The sequence below is a fragment of the Bubalus kerabau genome, chromosome 18 (assembly GCF_029407905.1).
Source record: "Bubalus kerabau isolate K-KA32 ecotype Philippines breed swamp buffalo chromosome 18, PCC_UOA_SB_1v2, whole genome shotgun sequence".
Lineage (NCBI taxonomy): Eukaryota > Metazoa > Chordata > Mammalia > Artiodactyla > Bovidae > Bubalus > Bubalus kerabau.
Genome location: NC_073641.1, coordinates 7020056 through 7041245, shown reverse-complemented (window position 1 = coordinate 7041245; position 21190 = coordinate 7020056). Strand labels below are relative to the sequence as shown.

Below are 21190 nucleotides of genomic sequence, written 5' to 3'. Positions count from 1 at the left end.
ATTTGGGTGGGGCAAAGTCCATCACTGCTGGTCAGGAATATTGCAGAGCATGTATTTCTTTATGCATGCATTTATTATTTTCTCAGCAAGTTGTTATCCTTTCACTTTTTTTTTGCAGAAAAAAAATTGAGCATGTCATCACCTCATTTTCCCACCTCCCCTCATATTCAGGGATATGACAAAGTTGAATTGGATATTCCTGAACAGTAGAGTTAAAAACAAGTCAAACCATCCCCCCTTCCAAAACAACAAAGGACTATTTTGCCACAGAGGGTCCTCGCTTCTTAAATGCATTCCAGAGCGAGGCCACAAATGCATGCATGAGGTCAGATGCCATCGGCTGCTGATTGAGAGCCATGTGAAGAACGTCTTCCCCTTCCGGCCAGCCCCCCAACCCAGCTGTCAGGGCTTCCCACTTGCAGTCCTCAAGTTCCTGAAATGATACGGGCAGTGCAGATGTCACAGGGCTCATGTAAGCCATGAGCGTGGCCTCAGCCCTTGAGCGCTGCCCTGTTCAGCTGTCACAGCTGATTGGGCCACTGACTCAACCATGACTCTCCATGGGCTCCTTTGGAGAGCTTCCCAGACAAGACCCACTTTCCCCCGCAGTCAAGCTCCTGATGTACCAGCAATAGCCTTGTACTGCTGGACTGGCAGTAATAAGCTCTCTGAAGTCACAGCCTTTACCGTCATTTCTTTTTTTTTGTTTAATTCTTTTTTTCAGTTGTGATCAAACACCAATAACATAAAATTTACCATCTTAACCATTTTTTGCATCTTAACCATTTTTAAGTGTACGGTTCAGTAGTGCGACATGCGTTCACGTTATTGTGCTATCAAGCTCCATATGTTTTTATTTTGCAAAACTGAAATTCTGTACCCATGAAGCAATCATTCCTCTCCCACCCTCAGCCCCTGGCAGACACCACTGTCCTTTCTATCCCTATGAATTGGACTCCTCTAGGTCATGTAAGGGGAATCATACAGCACTTGCCTGCTTGCGACCGGTCTGTTTCGATTAGCACCATGTCCTCAAGGTTCATCCATGCCGTAGCAGGAGTCAGAATTTCCATCTATTTTTTGCAAGATTTATTTGTTTTTAGCTATGGTGGGTCTTTGCCGCTGATATGGGCTTTCTCTAGTCGCGATGTGTGGGCTTCTTATTGCGGTGGCTTCTCCTGTTGCAGAGCACGAACTCCGGGCACATGGGCTTCAACAGTTGCAGCACGTGGGCTCAGGAGTTGTGATGCATGGACTTAGTTGCTCTGCAGCATGTGGGATCCTCCCAGACCAGGGATCGAACTGGTGTCCCCTGCACTGCAAGGCAGATGCTTAACCACTGTAGTACCAGGTAAGCCCTGAATTTCCATTTTTTAAATGTAAAATTATATCCTATTTTATATATATACTACGTTTGCTTTATATATTTATCCACTGATGGACACTGAAGCTACTTCCATACCATAGCTCCTGTGAATAGTTCTGTAATGAACATAAGTGCTAATATGTCATTAGCTTTTTTGGATGTATACTGAGAAGTGTAATTCCTGGATCCTATGGTAATTCTATTTTTTAAGTTTTGAGGAATTGCCATACTATGTTCCACAGCAGCTACACCATTTTACACTCAAGGGTCCCAGTTTCTCCACATCCTCTTCAACACTTGCTGTTTTGCGGGTTTTGTTTCTGTTTATCTGTTTGTCTTTTACAGTCTCCATCCTGATTGTGGTTTTCATTTTTTACTTCTATAACTGTATTATTTCTGTAACATTTATAGAATGTAGGAGGAAAACTCTAGGGTAGTTTTACAGAGAGTTTCAGAGAAATTCTAAGAAAATTAATAGTCTATTTTGTTAAAGAGATGGTTTTACAATTAAAATGTATGACTATGTACATAGCACCTTGTGTTGAGGAAGTTAAAAGCGATTTGCTGGTGTATTTAACAACATGAATACTAGAGCAAATAAATAGCAATCATAGTAATGAAGCTTTGGATTTCATATTAATAATTGATTTGTCTTTTCCATCTATCAGGAGAGAAAACTTCCAAAGCAGTTCCTAACCAAGGGTGGGAGGGGGGGTGAATGGACTGATAGAATCATTTATTCATTCTGTGTGTGTTTATTCACTCAACAAAAATGTTTTGAGTGTCTCACCTTCAGAATTTACTCAATGTCTGTTCTACACTGATCAAACACAAAATAGTCCTTGCATTGTGGTTTTCATTGTATCTGCTATTGTTGTTGTTGTGGCCAATGTTGCAACTTTCTCCACTTTTCTTTCTTTTTTTTTTAATGTTTCAGAACTGCGTTAATTTCGCTTTAAAGCTACATCCTCTCCAGAACCTAACCAACTTCCTACCATCTTCTAGAGAGATTGTGCTGCAAAATCACAAGGGCCTGGAGACCCTAAGTGGTTAGTACCACCCTCCCCTTTACAGAAGAGGAAACAGAGGCCCCAAGATGGCTACGGCTGTGATTAAGAAATCCAAGGTCGGCAAATACGGAGGGGAGAGCTGGCCCTGCCACTCATCATCTGCATGACTGCAGGGTGGCTCTTGGCTTCTCTGAAACTCGTTGGGGTTTTTCTCTGTAAAATGGGAATAGGTACGTATGACTGATTCATTTTGCTATACAGCAGAAACTGACACTTCCTACTTCTGCATTCCAGTCCCCTATAATGAAAAGGACATCTTTTTTGGGTGTTAGTTCTAAAAGGTCTTGTAGGTTTTCATAGAACTGTTCACCTTCAGCTTCTTCAGCATTACTGGTCGGGGCATAGACTTGGATTACCGTGATATTGAATGATTTGCCTTGGAAACGAACAAAGATCATTCTGTCATTTTTGAGATTGGATCCAAGTACTGCATTTCAGACTCTTTTGTTGACCATGATGGCTACTCCATTTCTTCTAAGTGATTCTTGCCCACAGTAGTAGATATCATGGTCATCTGAGTTAAATTCACTCATTCCAGTCCATTTTAGTTCTCTGGTACCTAAAATGTCAATGTTCAGTCTTGCCATCTCCTATTTGACCACTTTCGATTTGCCTTGATTCATAAACCTGACATTCCAGGTTCCTATGCAATACTGCTCTTTATAGCATCGGACCTTGCTTCTATCAGCAGTCACATCCACACCTGGGTGTTGTTTTTGCTTTGGCTCCATCCCTTCATTTTTTCTGGAGTTATTTCTCCACTGATCTCCAGTAGCATATTGGGCATCTACCGACCTGGGGAGTTCATGTTTCAGTGTTCTATCTTTTTGCCTTTTCATACTGTTCTTGGGGTTCTCAAGGCAAGAATACTGAAGTGGTTTGCCATTCCCTTCTCCAGTGGACCACATGTTGTCAGAACTGTCCACTGTGACCCGTCAATCTTGGGTGGCCCTACACAGCATGGCTCAGTTTCATTGAGTTAGACAAAGCTGTGGTCCATGTGATCAGGTTGGTTAATCTCCTGTGACTGTGGTTTTCAGTCTGTCTGCCCTGATGGAGAAGGAGAGAGGCTTACGGGAGCTTCCTGATGGGAGAGCCTGATTGAGGGGGAAACTGGGTCTTGTTCTGATGGGCAGAGCCATGCTCAGTAAATCTTTAATCCAATATTCTGTTGACGGGTGGGGCTGTGTTCCCTCCCTGTTTTTTACCTTGGGCCAAACTGTGGTAGGATGACTTCCCTGGTGGCTCAAACGGTTAAGTGTCTGTCTACAATGTGGGAGACCCGGGTTCGATCCCTGGGTCAGGAAGATCCCCTGGAGAAGGAAATGGCAATCCACTCCAGTACTATTGCCTGGAAAAATCCCATGGACAGAAGAGCCTGGTAGGCTACAGTCCATGGGGACGTAAACTATAGTGGAAGTAACAAAGATAATGGCAACCTCCTTCAAAAGATCCCATGCATGCAATGCTACACTCAGTGCCCCCAGCCATGCAGTAAACAACCGCTGACCCACGACTCTGCCAGAGACTCCTGGACACTTACGGGCAAGTCTGGGTCAGTCTCTTGTGGGGTCACTGCTCCTTTCTTCTGGGTCCTGGTGCACACAGGCTTTGCTTGTGCCCACCAAGAGTCTGTTTCCCAGTCCTGTGTAAGTTCTAGTTGCTCTATGGTGGAGTTAATGGTGACCTCCTCCAAGAGGGCTTATGCCATACCCAGGTCTGCTGCACCCAGAGCCCCTTCCCCCACAGCGGTCCACTTCTGACCCATACCCCCTCAGGAGACACTCAAACACAGTTCTGTCTCAGTCTCTGTGGGGTCTCTGGGTCTTGGTGCACACAAGGTTTGTTTGAGCCCTCTGAGCATTTCTGGCAGGTAGGGGTTTGATTGGAGTACAGAATGAAGGAGGGCAAAGGCTAATAGAGTTTTGCCAAGAGAATGCACTGGTCATAGCAAACACACTCTTTCAACAACACAAGAGAATACTCTACACATGGACATCACCAGATGGTCAATACCGAAATGAGACTGATTACATTCTTTGCAGCCAAAGATGGAGAAGCTCTATACAGTCAGCAAAAGCAAGACTGGGAGCTCACTGTGGCACAGACCATGAACTCCTTATTGCCAAATTCGGACTTAAATTGAAGAAAGTAGGGAAAACCACTAGACCATTCAGGTATGACCTAAATCAAATCCCTTACAATTATACGGTAGAAGTGACAAATAGATTCAAGGGATTAGATCTGATAGACAGAGTGCCTGAAGAACTATGGACCGAGGTTCCTGACATTGTACAGGAGGCAGGGATCAATACCATTGCCAAGGAAAAGAAATGCAAAAAGGCAAAATGGCTGTCTGAGGAGGCCTTACAAATAGCTGCGAATAGAAGAGAAGTGAAAGGCAAAGGAGAAAAGGTAAGATGTACCCATTTGAATGCAGAGTTCCAAAGAATAGCAAGGAGAGATAAGAAAGCCTTATCTTTCTTAGATAGAAATAGAATGGGAAAGTCTAGATAACTCTTCAATAAAATTAGAGATACCAAAGGAACATTTCATACAAAGATGGGCTCAATAAAGGAGAGAAATGGTATGGACCTAACATAAGCAGAAGATATTAAGAAGAGGTGGCAAGAATACACAGAAGAACTATACAAAAAAAATTTCACAACCCAGATAATCATGATGGTGTGATCACTCACCTAGAGGCAGATATGCTGGAATGTGAAGTCAAGTGGGCCTTAGGAAGCATCACTACAAACAAAGATGGTGGAAGTGATGGAATACCAGTTGAGCTATTTCAAAACCTAAACGATGATGCTGTGAATGTGCTGCACTCAGTCTGCCAGCAAATTTGGAAAACTCAGCAGTGGCCACAGGACTTGAAAAAGACAATTTTCATTCCAATCCCAAAGAAAGGCAATGCCAAAGAATGCCAAACTACCGCACAATTGTATTCATCTCACACGCTAGTAAAGTAATGCTCAAAATTCTCCAAGCCAGGCTTCAGCAATACATGAACTGTGAACTTCAAGATGTTCAAGTTGGTTTTAGAAAAGGCAGAGGAACCAGAGATCAAATTGCCAACATCCGCTGGATCATGGAAAAAGGAAGAGAGTTCCAAAAAATACCTATTTCTGCTTTATTGACTATCCCAAAACCTTTGGCTGTGTGGATCACAATAAACTGTGGAAAAATCTGAAAGAGATGGGAATACCAGACCACCTGACCTGCCTCTTGAGAAATTTGTATGCAGGTCAGGAAGCAACAGTTAGAACTGGACATGGAACAAAAAGCTGGTTCCAAATTGGGAAAGGAGTACATCAAGGCTGTATATTGTCACCCTGTTTATTTAACTTATATACAGAGTACATCATGAGAAATGCTGGGCTGGATGAAGCACAAGCTGGAATCAAGATTGCCAGGAGAAATATAAATAACCTCAGATATGCAGATGACACAACCCTTATGGCAGAAAGCAAAGAAGAGCTAAAGAGCCTCTTGATGAAAGTGAAAGAGGAGAGTGAAAAAGTTGGCTTAAAGGTCAACATTCAGAAAACGAAGATCATGGCATCTGGTCCCATCACTTCATGGCAAATAGATGGGGAAACAGTGGAAACTGAGAGATTTTATTTTGGGGGGCTCCAAACTCACTGCAGATGGTAACTGCAGCCATGAAATTAAAAGATGGTTGCTCCTTGGAAGAAAAGTTATGACCAACTTAGCATATTAAAAAGCAGAGACATTACTTTGCCAACAAACTTCTGTCTACTCAAAGCTATGGTTTTTCCAGTAGTCATGTATGGATGTGAGAGTTGGACTGTAAAGAAAGCTGAGCACCACTGGGATGACCCAGAGGGATGGGATGGGGTGGGGGGTGGGAGGGGGGTTCAGGATGGGGAACACATGTACACCCATGGCTGATTCATGTCAATGTATGGCAAAACCACTACAATATTATAAAGTAATTAGCTTCCAATTAAAATAAACAAATTTTTATAAAGAAAATAATTGGAAACATAAATAAATTTTATTCTGTCCTGAGGGAAAAAAAAGAAAGTTGAGCACCAAAGAATTGATGCTTTTGAACTGTGTTGTTGGAAAGACTCTTGAGTGTCCCTTGGACTGCAAGGAGATTCAATCAGTCCATCCTAAAGAGATCAGTCCTGAATATTCATTGGAAGGACTGATGCTGAAGCTGAAACTCCAATACTTCAGCCACCTGATACAAAAAACTGACTCATTGGAAAAGACTCTGATGCTGGGAAAGATTGAAGGCAGGAGGAGAGGGGGACAATAGAGGATGAGATGGTTGGATGGCATCACTGACTCAATTGACATGAGTTTGAGTAAACTCTGGGAGTTGGCGATGGACAGGGAGGCCTGGCATGCTACAGTCCATGGGGTGGCAAAGAATCGGACATGACTGAGCGCCTGAACTAACTGAGAAACTGACACAGCAGTGTAAAGCAACTATATTTCAATTTAAAAATAAATAAAATACTTTCTATGAAAAAGATGAGGACAGGAACAGTGTCTATTTCACAGGGTTGCTGTGAGAGTGTAGCTAGCTGACATGTGCCAAATGCAGTGCCTGACACACAGTAAGTACTGAGTAAATGAGAATGGCTGCTGTGGATCTTGTTGTATTGTTAAATAACTTGCCTGAGTCCCAGGACCAGTCAATCAGGTCTCCTGATTCTCAGCTAATGTCTCTGCTGTGATGACTCGAGATCTCACCTTCCTCAGTGGGCATGCTCGCTTAACAGCCCTGTCTCCGTTATTGACTGTAAACGACTGCCTTGTTTTTAAGAAATACGCTGAGCCCAATCTCTCAGTGTTGTGCAGGAGGACAGGCAACAGCGGTGGGAAGCCCCTGCTGGTTGTGCCTCCAAATTCTTAGTCCAAGGTAGCAGAAGGCAAGGGCCAAGTGACTGAGAAGGGGTGTGGGACGCGCGCAGGGGACGGGGTCCTCAAGTCCTTTGACCTCAAGGAAGTTCACACTGTCAGGTGGTTAGAAGAGAAAAAAGAGAGGAGTCCAAGATGGCGGAACCATACAGTTGTTGTTGAGTCGCTCAGTCGCGTCCGACTCTTTGAGACCCCGTGGACTGCAGCACACCAGGCTTCCCTGTCCTTCACTATCTCCAGGAGCTGGTCAAACTCATGTCCATTGAGTCTGTGATGCCATCTAACCATCTTGTCCTCTGTCATCCTGTTTTTTTTCTTTCCCAGCATCAGGGTATTTTCCAATGAGCTGGCTCTTCGCATCAGGTGGCCAAAGTATTAGAGCTTCAGCTTCAGCGTCAGTCCTTCCAATGAATATTCAGGACTGATCTCCTTTAGGATTGACTGGTTGGATCTCCTTGCAGTCCAAGTGACTCTGAAGAGTCTTCTCCAACACCACAGTTCGAAAGCATTAATTCTTTGGTGCTCATCCTTCTTTACAGTCCAACACTCACATCCATACATGACTACTGGAAAAACCATAGCTTTGACTATATAGACCTTTGTTGGCAAAGTAATGTCTCTACTTTTTAGTACACTCTCTAAGTTTGTCATATCTTTTCTCCCAAGGAGCAAGCAGAGGGAGGAAGAAAAAAAAAGGGGGCCCATAAAAGGGGAAGTTGAGGACCTAAGTGAGAACTTCTGGTCGTGGGTGTAACCAATCAGACTCCAGGGGGAGGAGACAAAAAGTATAAAAAGGGAAGCCAAGAGGACTCAGGGCGGCTTTGAGGGTTGGCCTGCCCTTGTCTTGGGAGCCTGTTGCCCACTGCCTGCTTCCCACTTAAGCTGTAACTGAGCTGTAACTAGTTTGTCGTTATGAATATGGCCTGCTGCTTGCTTAATAAAATATGGCCTGTTTGAGCTACAAGTGGTCCGTGGTTACAAATCTTTGTTATGCCAAGGCAAGAACCAAGGGAGAGAAGTTTACCAACCCGACAATGTGGTCTCATCTGATGCTATTCCTAAGTGATTCAGGAACTGCTTTATCTTTGCATCAATTCCATCAGGCTTGTATCTGATACTTGACACTTTACAAAGATTTCCTCATTTGACAAATAGTTCTTGAGAACCTACTCTGATCATGAAAGATGATGTGTGAGGTGCTGGGACATACCAAAGAGCAACATCAGAGGATCTGAGGAGCAAGAGAGATATTCAGAAAATTGAATGAGCAGTGGACAAGGAAGGGAGAATAGGCAGTGATGGGTGAGATGTGTTCAGACAAACAGAGCTAACACCCGCTGGGCATTCTTCAAAATCCATGTGGAACACGCCTCAGACTAGTTCCATTGGAGGACAGGCAGCCTGGGGCATTTCTCATCCACGCTCATCCTCAAATGGTTGAGGTTTTCCCCTGGAGGCATCAACATCCCCTAGATATAGCCCCAGATAGCTGCAGGTAGGACCTGTCAGCGTACTGGATGGGTTGACCTCCGCTACAGGTGAACTCAAATAGCTCAGGTGGGTGTAGAACAACTGTCAACAGCGTCTGCTGTGGCATCTGTCACCACCCACCACAAGACTGTGCGTGCATGCATGCTAAGTCGCTTCAGTCGGGTCCGACTCTTTGCAAGCCTATGGACTGTAGCCCATCAGACTCCTCTGTCTACAGGACTCTTCAGGCAAGAATACTGAAGTGGATTGCCATGCCCTCCTCCAGGGGATCTTCCTGACCCAGGGATCGATCCCATGTCTCTTTCAAGTCCAGCATTGTAGGCAGATTCTTTACCCTCTGAGCCACCTGGGAGGCCCATAAGATAATGGAGTGGCTTCTAAAATAAGTCCTTATTGGTCAGGGAGAGGACTTGTGCAAATAAGTCACTGGGACTCAGGAAACATAGATTCTGTGGCAGCCACAAATGCATGCCGAAATACTAACAAGAGCTCAGGCCGTGGAAGACTCTGATTAACTCACTCACTGGATGTCTACTAAATACCTGCTATGCGCCATACACTACGCTAGGCTCTGGAAGAGAACAGTGGACAAAACAGACATGGTTTCTGACTTCAAAGGGCTTACAGGCTAGCAGATGAAACCAGCCTTCAACAGGCACACAATGTAATAAGCAACACTTGTGACAAGTGGTTTAAAAGTACAAATCTTCTGCCTGCAGATTCAATGGGAAAGGATGCATTTTCTGCAGAGAATGACCATCTGAGAAAGTCTAGGAATCTAGAGCCTTTGACAAAGCTGCAGAAGTCACCGCACATGGTCCCAGGATATAGTGAAGACAGAGTAGACTGGTGTCACAAACTGAATGTATAAGTACCCCCCGCCAAAAAAAAAAGTTGAGTCTCTAACCCCCAATAGGATAGTATTCAAGGGTGGATCCTTTGTAAAGTAATTAGGTTTAAATGAGGTCACCAGATAGGAATCTCCATAATGGAAGACCAGAACTCTTTCTCTTCCTTTCTCTTTCTCTTTCTCTTCCTTTCTCTTTCTCTTTCTCTTTCTCTCTGTAAGGGCACAGCAAGAAGGCAGCTGTCTGCAAGCCAGGAAGAGAGCCCAAGAACTGAAATCGCCAACACCTTGATCTTGGACTTTCCAGCCTCTAGACCCGCAAGAAATAATGCGTTTGTTGTTTAAGTCACGCAGTCTGCAGTATTTTGTTACAGCAAACAGAGCAGACTGAGACAGTGGTGTTGGAAGGGGTTTTGAGCATGTACTAGGGGACTCCACAGAAAAACCTCCTCATCCATGCAAAGACTGGAACAAAAGGATACAGGGCCCTTCCTACTAGGCAGACAGAGCAAGAGCATCTCCCTAAAACTGGGCTTTTATAAGGAAAGGTCAATATCGCTCCACCAAGGATGCAGTCATTGAAATGACCGTACTAGAAAGCAAGAAACACAACCAATGCTCTAAGGATGGTGGCTTGCAAGGAGAGAACAGTCTGGGCTTCTTGATGGCATTGTTGAGCCCTTGTGCGAGCTTTGGAAACTCACCTCCAAACTTCTTGTTATGTGAACTAATTAGAAGTCTTTACTGCTCGATCCACTATAAACCAGGTCTGATCCACTTGTAGTCATCCCTCACTGACCCAACAGATCATTTTTCTCAATACCCTTCATGAGAACTGTTCTTGTGCCCGTGAATAGTTAAGGAAACTGATACCCAGAGAAGTGAACTGAAGTGTCTAAGACAAACACAGCTAATAGAGCTGGAATTAGAATTCAGGTCTTCTCTGAGTCTGCGCTAGGACAAGACGCTACAGTGAATGCAAGCCCGGCTTCTCCCCTACAGAGCCCTGACAAGCTGTCACCCTACAGAGCTGTTTTTAGTTTCCGGATGCCATGAGGCCCTGCGTCACCAGCTGCCGCCTCCTTGCTCAGTGCCACTGACATGACGTGTCGGCACAGTGGCCTTTTGCTACAGTCGTGTGAGGCCAGAGGTCCCCCGGGCACTTTGCCTCCTTGCCTTGGTGGTTTGTATCATTCCCTCCCTTCTTTGGACATTCTTTTCTACCAGCTCCCCTAAACTCCATTACATCAGCACATACATACATTCTTAGAATATTTAAAATACTGGTTATGAAAGGTATGAAATGACACTAAAACATTACATGGTAGGCAGAGAAGCAGAATACAAATTGCCTGTATAGAGACATGAAAACAATACACATACATACACGTGAAAAAATGAAAGCAAAAACAAGATCGATAGCTGTGATTGCGATGCTGTGGTATGAGCATGGGTGACTCGTTTCTTCTGATTTTCCAAATTTCCTGTGATGTACTTACAATGAAAAAATAGGTTGAAATGTTTTTTAAGATATGTCATTGTTTATCTGGCCCCTCTCCTATGAGGCAGCAGAGTATGCTAGTTAAAAATATGAACTCTGGAGTTTCACTGCCTGGGTTCAACTCTCAGCCCTACAGTCTGGGCGGGAGAAGAGTCTGGGGGAGAATGGACACATGTATGTGTACAGCTGAGTGCCTTTGCTGTCCACCTGAAACCGTCACAGCATTGTTAACTGGCTACACTGTTAGCCACTCAGTCCTGTCAGGCTCTTTGCAACCACATGGTCTGTAGCCCAGCAGGCTCCTCTGTCCGTGGAATTCTCCAGGTAAGAATACTGGAGTGAGTAGCCTTTCCCTTCTCCAGGAGGTCTTCCCGAACCAGGTATCAAAGCCAGGCCTCATGAATGGCGGATAGACTCTTTACTGTCTGAGCCATATACTCCAATATAGAATAAAAAGTTTTTAAAAATCTCAGCCCTACCCCTTCATAGCTGCATGACTCTCAGTGAACTCCTAAACTATTCTGTCTCTGTTTCCTCATCTATAAAATGGGGCTCATAATAGCACCTCTCTCATAGGGTGCTTTTGAGAATTAAGTTAATATTTGTAAGCACTTAGCACAGTACCTAACATATACTGTAACTGCTATGTGTTATGTTAAATCCAAGCCATTTTGTTGCCTTCTCCACTGGGGAGCATCTTTAAGGGACTGCAGTGTATAACCAGGACAAACCTCATGTTGTTCAGAAGTCCAACTGGCAGAAGTTGCAAAGAGATGGATTTGTGCTCAAAATAATAAAGACCTTCTTAACTCTAGAGCTATCTCATAACATGCAGGCTGGAGGTGAACGCCTTAGCAATTCGGCACTGAACGGCTATCTGCCCTAAATATCCTCTGATGCTTTATAGCTCATGAAGTATCCACATATAAGGCCGCTGGTGAATTAAGTGAAGGGCAGATAAGCGAACCTCCTCCAGCGCAGAAAGGCCCTGAACAAGTCTTCCTCTGCTTAAATAGAATGAAGTCCTCTAGTGGCCAGGAGGTGACATTACAACTCAACTCTGCAGCGTCTCGACAGAGGATGCCCAGTGGTTGCGGGCAACGTTCAGTTGCGCTTGGTCTTGTTAAGCAAATCAAGAAAGAATGCAAGCCTCCTTCTCTCCCCTTGCAGTGGCTAGAAGAGCGAAAATACATTTCTTACGACCCAGTACCTGTATGTTTGTGGTATGAGCCCACGTTATGCAGCTGATGTCTAAAAAGGAGGGCCCTACCCTGGGCGAATGTGACGGTGTATGCCACTTGTGCACATGTTACATCTGCCTAGAAGCAGGAGGTTTTAAAAGGGATGGCTTAAAATGTGTTACAGATGGAACAGACCTTAAACTAAATCCTCTCATTTCAACCCCTTCACTCTACAGATCGAGAAAATCCCAACATTTAAATAGTCCTTAAAACGTAGTAGGCATGCGTGTTCAGTCATGTTTGACTCTTTGTGACCCGTGAATGTTGCCCACCAGGCTCCTGTGTCCATGGAATTTTCCAGGCAAGAACACTGGAGTGGGTTGCCATTTCCTACTTCAGGGGATCTTTCTGACCCAGACATCAAACCTGCGGCTCTTGCGTCTCCTGCACTGGCAGGAAGATTGTTTACCACTGCGCCACCTGGGAAGCACGACATAGTAGGTATATCATAAATATTTTATGAGAATCTGGTGTCACTTTTTATCTTTGTCATTACTTTCAGAGTGTACCCCATCAAAAAACTCACCTGATGATACCTTAACTGTTCTTTCCTTCTCAACGTGGCACTGGTAAAATGCCCATGAAAACAGGATGCTATTTTATATATTATTTTATGGCTGGTAGGAAAAGACATAAACAGGTAGGAAGAAGAAATAGACAAATAATAAAAATAGTCTAGCGTAGAGCTCAGCACACTTGCCGTAAAGGGCCAGATGGTAAATCTTTGAGGCTTTGTGGGTCAGGCAGTGTCTGTCATCACTACTCAACTCTGCCATCTGTAGTGTGAAAGCCAGACACAGACAATACTTAAGTGAAAGGGCCTGGCTGGATTCCAATAAAACTTTATTTACAAAACCACTGGGCTGGATGAAGGCCTGTCAAGCCTTCATCTAATGCAAGACTGGTGACACTCTTATTCTTCATATATAGCAGAAGGAGTTCATTGACTGCAGTGTCCATTAACTGTCTGAATCCAAAACCCAGTTCCAGGACCTTACTAAATGCACAACTTCAGGAAATTCATTTAGCCTCTCCATGCTTCAATTTTCTCATCTCTAAAATGGAAATAGTAATACTATGTGCCCTGAGGGACTGCTGTGAGAATAAAATAAGACCACACTGGCAAATGCTTAGTACAGACACCAGCACTAACTGAGCTCACAACATACGTTAGCTGCCTTTATATCATCTCCCTTGTCACCTCCTCTTTTACTGACTGACAAAGCCATGAACATTAAAAGAGATAACAGACACGAAAGCGCTTACATATGATGCCCACTAGACAGACAGAAGGCCTTCTTCACGAAAGTGCTCAAATGCACAGCAATAGCCCCTGTGCTCACTCCCCATTGCTGAAATAGCAAGGGAAATTGGGTATATTCCTCTCATGCTAATGGAACATTTAGGAAAACTCAGGTTCTGGAAAACTCAGGAGGATCATTAAAAAATGGCAACTTGTACACAGAAGATAGACATATGGACACAGCGGGGGAGGAGAGTAGGATTAACTGGGAGATTAACACGGACATGAACACGCTGCGCTCGTGCGTGTGCTCAGGCACTTCAGGCATGGTCAACTCTTTGGGACCCCATGGACTGTCGCCCACCAGGCTCCTCTGTCCAGGGGATTCTCCAGGCAAGAATACTAGAGTGGGTTGCCACGCCCTCCTCCAGGGGATCTTCCTGACTCAGGGATCGAACCCTCATTCCCTGTGTCTCCTGCATTGCAGGCAGATTCTTTACCCACTGAGCCACCTAGGAAGTCCCATATATATACTACCATGTGTAAAACAGATAGGTCGTGGGAAGCGGCTGTGTAGCACAGAGAGCTCGGCCTGGTGTCCTGTATGGGATGGAGGAGTGGGTGGGCGGGAGGGGGAAGATATGTACACATACAGCTGATTCACTTTGCTGTACAGAATAAATGGATACAAGATTGTAAAGCAATTATAGTCCAAAACAACCCCCACCCCCAAATGGCAATTTATTAGGTTTTGCATCAGGGGATGACATTCTCAAGGACATAGGAAGTATCTCTTTAAAATGCAATCACCAAGCCAGTAAGTGAGAGTCATTCAGTCATGTCCAACTCTTTTGAGATCCCATGGATTATAGCCTGCCAGGCTGCTCTGTCCATGGAATTCTCCAGGCAAGAGTGATGGAGTGGGTTGCCATTTCCTTCTTTGGATCTTCCCTGGTGGCTCAGCCTGTAGTGCAGGAGACCGGGGTTCAATCCCTGGATCAGGAAGATCCCCTGTAGAAGGGAATGGCAACCCACTCCAGTATTTTTGCCTGAAAATACTGGAGTTTTGCATTTGTAGCCCATTTTGCATGGGCTACTGTCCATAGCGTTGCAAAGAGTTGGACATGACTGAACAACTAACCCCAAGAAAGAGTGCACCCAACTCCAAATTTCTGTGGGAGAGTAGGAGCCTAATTTTGGTGGGAAGTGCCTAAAATCTACCTGTTGTCATCAAGATATGAGTTTATTATTCTACTGTAAAAAGCCAATTATCTACTACACATGGTCACTCCAATTTCCAAATAAATTTAATTTGAACTGTGTGTGATAAAGAGTACTCTCAAGACTTCTTGAGGACTAGTTATTGTTAATCTGGAGAACACGTGTAATGGGTTGTGTCTGCTTATCTATATGAAAGGGTGACATTTTTCTGTCTTTGCAATCTCTTAGTAAATTGCCTATAGTGTAGATCACATTCTAGTGTAGTCCTTATTCAATAATAAAATTATCTTATGTTTCTTCTAAAAAAAAAGGCCATTTACTGACTTACTGATGGGGCGCCATTCCTTGTTCCAATAACCCTACTGGGCCCTGTTCGCTCAGAGATTTGTTCAGTTCTTTCAGATCTGCTCTCCCACCCTCCATCCTCCAGTCACTTCCACCCACTGATTGCTGGTCTCTGTTACCTGTGCTGAGTCCATTGCAGCAGCCCCATAACTGGTCCCATTGATAAGGATGAGTTTCTTCCTGTTCCATCATCTATCATCCACCCACAGCCTCAGTGATCTTCAGAAAGCATACACCTAACTCTCAGGCTAAAGGTCTGCATTGTAACAAATGCATCTGAGGCCTTTCACAAGCTGGGCCCCTATCAAGGCTGTAGTCCCAGGTCTGGTCCCTCCCATCCCTATCTGTCCCCAGGGAACTGGAGACATGCTCACTCTTTGCTCAGCTTCACAGCAGGGACCCACATGCTCTTGGCAAGGCAGCCACACCCCTCCCACCCATCTCCTGACATAACTGCACACACATGCCAGCACTCTTCATCTCGACACAGGGCAAGGAATCTTCAAGACCAAGTCCACCATGCCTCAGCCACCACCCAAAGCCCATGACTCTGAGCTTCCCCCATCACCTGGTCTTTCCTCCCCAAAGAGCTCTGTATGGCCTGCTGTGACCCAGCTTATGACCTCTCCCAGTCTCCCAGCCTTGGGTTCTGTGGCTGTCACCAGTGATTCTCAGAACAACTCTCTATTTTCATCCCCTTCCCTTCCCTGTGCCTTTAACCAAAACCCAGTTCTCTCCTGAAAATTGCTATCTCTGCCATCTGCTCAAAGGTGGCTCTTCTCTTTTCCAAACTCCATGTGCTCCTGGCCCAGATGTGGAGGAGGCACCCTCCTTGCCATGTTCAGGCCTTTATCTCTCCCTAAAAAAAGCTCACACCACTAGACCACCAGCCCCTCCCTGCCCCAAACCCATGGTGCTTTACATTTATCAATCCACTTAAACCTCTCAAAACCCCATGAAGTAGGTATGATAATCAGCCTCATTTTACAGATGAGGAAGATGAGGCCCAGGCTGAACAGTTTGCCAAAGATCACACAAAACAGATTGAAACTCAGGGAGCGGGCACTATAGTCCAGTTTCTTAAACACTCTGCCCCACCTGCCCCCAGAGACAGCAGCATCCCCCACCAAACCCTGTTCCATAGAGTTTAGCACCAGTCTCACTGCCTCTCTTTCCAAAAGCCACTCCTGGCATAACAGCAATTTCAGCTCTACAAAGACAATTCTCCCCATACCCTTCCCTTAGCTCCTCAGTCTCCCACTTAGTTCTTTATCCTGTTCTCCATCCTACAATCTTAAGAGGCTTAGATCTTGTCATTGACAATAATTGCACATTATGGAGTAAATGTTCAAAATTCATATGCTGAAGTCCTAACGCCCAATGGGATGGTGTTTGGAGACAGGTCCTTAGGGAGGTAATTAGGATTAAATGAGGTCATGAGGGTGGGGCCCTCCTAATGGGATTAGTGTCCTTATAAGAATTGATATCAGAGAACTTGCCCTCTCTCTCTCCATCCCCCAGCAGGACAAAGAGGTTGCGTGAACACACAAGATGAAAGTCCCCTACAAGCCACGAGAAGAGGCCGCAGAATGAAATCTACCTCACCAGCGCTTTGATCGCAGACTTCCCAGCCTCTAGAACTCTGAGAGAAAGATTTCTGAAGTGAATCCATCCAGCCTGTGGCATTTTGTTAACACACGAATGCACTCCACTCTCCTGAGAATCTCAATTTCAAACACTCCACCCACAGCCAGTCTCATCTTTCCAGTTTACACCCTCTATGAACCCAACTCCAATCATCTTAAAAACCCATCAGCACTTCCATCAGTGACCCCAAGTGCCAAGAGAACGTGCCCACCCTGCCTGGGTGGATTCCAGGGCCACGACTCCCTTTCAGTCACCCACAGTTCCTTCTTCCTGCCCCCCAAAATAACAAACCCAACCCTAATGAAACCCAACCTCCCGCTGTCTCTGTGCCTGCTCCTAACAGCTGAACTTGGCTGGAGAAATATACCCCGCTGTGCTAACAGATTCACAATCTCAAATATTCCTTGGCTTTGCTCAGTAGTCCCACATTTCCCTACTAGTCCCCCTCCCCAACCTGAGGACTATTCTCCATTCCTTCTCCTCAACTTCCAACTCTTCCTCGCCCTTGCTCACTCTCAACTGATAACCTTGCTTTCACTCCTCCACGAGAAAACAGTAGTCAGGAGAAGACTTCCACCTGCAAACCCTGTTAGATCTACTCACCTACCTGCGTTTGTCCCATCTCCCCACCTTCCTCCTGTCATGAGTGGGCTCTTTGCAAAGCCCCTCCCCAGGCCCTGGAGGCCAGCACCTCTCACATCCTCTAAGGCATTATGACGGCAGTGTATTCCTCCCCACACCACCCTCATGTTTGTGTGTCAGGGGCTCCCCTCTCTGCTGAATCTTCTCCATCATCTTACAAACACGCTGTTCCTTCTCCTCTCTAAAACACGCTTTTTAACTACTTTGACCCTCACCTCCCCCTCCATCTACCTCCATATGTCTTTGTTTTCCTTCATAGAGTAGATTTTCTAAAACTAAACTAAAATTGTTTAGTTTCTCTCCTTTCATTCTTTCTTAAATCCACTCAAGTCAAGCTCTCAGCCTCACCCACCCGCTGGGAAATGGACCCTTCCAAACCCCCCAAAGACTCCCATGGTGCTCAATCCAGTGGTCAATACCCAGCCCTCATTGCTTGGATCTCCAGCAGGACTGACACAGATGACATGCCCTTCTCTTAAATTACAGAATGATCCAAAAAGAAGCAAACACCTCCAAAAATGCGTTGCTCAGTAACTGGATTATATGAACGAATAGTCAAAACCCATTCTTCAAAGAGTTATCGTTCTTATTTCAGTCATCTTTTAAAAATATTAATTTATCTATTTGATAAACTGGGTCTCAGTTCTGACACTCAGACTCTTCCCGAGTCACTGTGGCTCTCTGGATCTTTTAGTTGCGGTGTGTGAACTCTTAGTTGCCGCATGTGGGATCTAGTTGCCTGATCAGGGATTGCACTCAGGCCCCCTGACTTGGAAGCCTGGAGTCTCAGCCTCTGGACCACCAGGGAAGTCCCTATTTCTGTCATCATATAAACACTCCCTGTGTGCCCCTCATCTCTGAGTCCAGGTCGACCCTGGACCGTCTGTGCCCCTGACCTGTGTAATACCTCACAGCCGGATGGCTGACACGGCAGACGTGATACATTTCTTCATGTCCTCAGGGATGGGAGGAAGAGGTGGTGTAAACCACAATTCCTGAGGAATACAGTTTTTCTCTTGATTACTGAACGATGAAATTATACCCGGTTTGTCTTAATGGACACGCGCTTTCCTCACTTGGCTTCCTGAACGCCATGCTCATCCAGGCTTCCCTCCCACCTCTTCAGCAGCTCCTTCCCGCAACCCACCCTACCCCCACCCAGCCTCCCTGGCAACATGGTCCACCCAAGAGCTCCTCGCCCATGTCTGCTCTCACTGCTTGAAGCAAGCATCCAGGCTCTGGGTTGTAAGCACCACCAAGGGCTCCCCTGGTGGCTCAGACGGTGAAGACTCTGCTTGCGGGGCAGGAGACCCACATCTGGTCCCATCTGCATATCTGATTCCACGGACAGAGGCCCCTGGCTGGCCACAGCCCATGAGGTTCAAAGAGGTGGAATACTGAGCAACTACTGTTTTCGCTTCATTTTTTTTTTATATATGTCCAAGACTCTCAGATTCCTATTCCATTGCAGGTAACAAGCTCATATATCTAACTAACTACTTGACATTGCCACCTGAGTGACATCAAATAGGCATCTTCAGCTCCTGGTCTTCCCACACACATTAACCTGATTCTCCCAGTCACCCCTTCAGAAGATGTCCTTTTCATCCTACAGTTTCTTAAACCACAACCAGCCTACCTTCACAATAGGACAACCTCCGGCCCTTTGCTGCTCCCATCACAAGCCAAGGCAGCATCGTGTTTCACCTGGATTTCTGCAATAGCCTTCTTCCAGATGCCCTGCTCTACTCTCACCTCTCAAATTGATTTCCTGTGAAAGCTGTAGCAAGTTTCCTCAAACTTGGTGGCTTAAACCACAAGCATTTATTGTCTCCCAGCTCTGGAAGCCAGAAGTGCAAAATCGAGGTCTCAGCAAGGTCATGCTTCCTCCAGGGGCTCTAGGAGAGACTCCTTCCTTGCTTTTGTTTGGCTTCCCATGGCTTCGAGCATCCCTTGGCTTGTGGCTGCAGCACTCTAATTCCTGCCTTTGTTTGCATGTGGCCTTTTCCTCTGTGTCTATGTTTTCTCTTCTTCTTTCTCTTACAGGACATTTGTGTTGGATTGAAATAGGTCCCACCCAAATAATCTAGAATGATTGCATTTCAAGATCCTCAACTTAATTACACTTGCAAAGACCCCTTTTCTAAGTAAGGTCACATTCATGGGTTTTAGGCATGAGGATATAGACATATCTAGAGTTGGTTATCCATACAGCAAGCAGTCGGGGTCTTTAAAATCATATATCAAATCATGTTATTGTTCTGTCCCTAAGTTGTGTCTGACTCTTTGCAACCCCATGGACTGCAGCATGCCAGGCTTCCCTGTCCTTCACTGTCTGTTGGAGCTTGCTGCTAAGTTGCTTCAGTCATGTCCGACTCTGTGCGACCCCAGAGATGGCAGCCCACCAGGCTCCCCCGTCCCTGGGATTCTCCAGGCAAGAACACTGGAGTGGGTTGCCATTTCCTTCTCCAATGCATGAAAATAAAAAGTGAAAGTGAAGTCGCTCAGTCGTGTCCGACTCCTAGAGACCCTATGGACTGCAGCCTACCAGGCTCCTCCGTCCATGGGATTTTCCAGGCAAGAGTACTGGAGTGGGGTGCCATTGCCTTCTCCAGTTGGAGCTTGCTCAAACTCATATCCATTAAGTCAGTGATGCCACCCAATCATCTCAACCTCTGTCACCTCTTTCTCCTCCTGCCTTCACTATTTCCCAGCATTGGGGTCTTTTCCAATGAGTCAGCTCTTCACATGAGGGGGCCAAAGTATTGGAGCTTAAGCATCAGTCCTTTCAATGAATATTTAGAGTTGATATCCTTTAGGATTGGCTGGTTTGATCTCTGTGCTGTCCAAGGGACTCTCAGTAGTCTTCTCCAGCACCACAATTCAAAAGCATCAATTCTTCGATGCTCAGTCTTCCTTATGGTCCAACTCTCACTTTCATACATGACTACTTGAAAAACCATAGCTTTAACTATATGGACCTCTGTCAGCAAAGTATGTCTCTGCTATCTAATATGCTGTCTAGGTTTGTCATACCTTTCCTTCCGAGGAGTAAGCATCTTTTAATTTCATGGCTGCAATGACTGCCCACAGTGATTTTCGAGCCCAAGAAAATAAAATCTGCCACTGTTTCTATTTTCTCCCCCATCTATTTGCCATGAAGTGGTAGGATGGGATGACATGATCCTAGTTTTTTTAATGTTGAGTTTTAAGCCAGCTTTTTCACTCCCCTCTTTCACCTTCAACAAGAGATTCTTTAGTTCCTCTTCATTTCTTGCCATTAGGGTGGTGTCATCTGTATATCTGAGGTTCTGGATATTTCTGCTGGCAATCTAATTATGTTGTGCTTTTAAACCCTCAAAGGGCCTTCCATCTCATCATAGTGAAATCAGGTCCTTACCACAGCCTAGAAGACCTAGGATATGGTCCCACTAACCCTCTGACCTCATCTCCAGCCCTCTGGCCCCACTCCCTCTGCTCTAGCCTTCTGGCCTTGTCCCAGCTCGGGGCCTTTGTCCTTGCTATTCTCTCTGCCTGGAGCACCCTCCCGGCTCCTGGCTCCATGCTCCACCCTTTCACTTCCTCCCAGGTCTTCTCTCTACTGTCACCTTCTAACACAGATCTTCCCTCTGCTCCTGCTACTCTCTACCTACCTGGCTTTTTTTTCTTTG

At 45.4% G+C, this 21190-nt stretch overlaps 1 long non-coding RNA gene across 1 annotated transcript in view; it reads right to left on the bottom strand.

Moving 5' to 3' along the window:
• The window catches only part of LOC129633033 (uncharacterized), a 97693-nt gene extending 82263 nt beyond the window's left edge, over positions 1 to 15430 (bottom strand). Inside the window, exon 1 of the long non-coding RNA XR_008704845.1 lies at positions 15350 to 15430. This is a non-coding gene — a long non-coding RNA (uncharacterized LOC129633033). The remainder of the gene's footprint in view (positions 1 to 15349) is intronic.
• Between the last annotated feature and the right edge of the window lie 5760 nt (positions 15431 to 21190).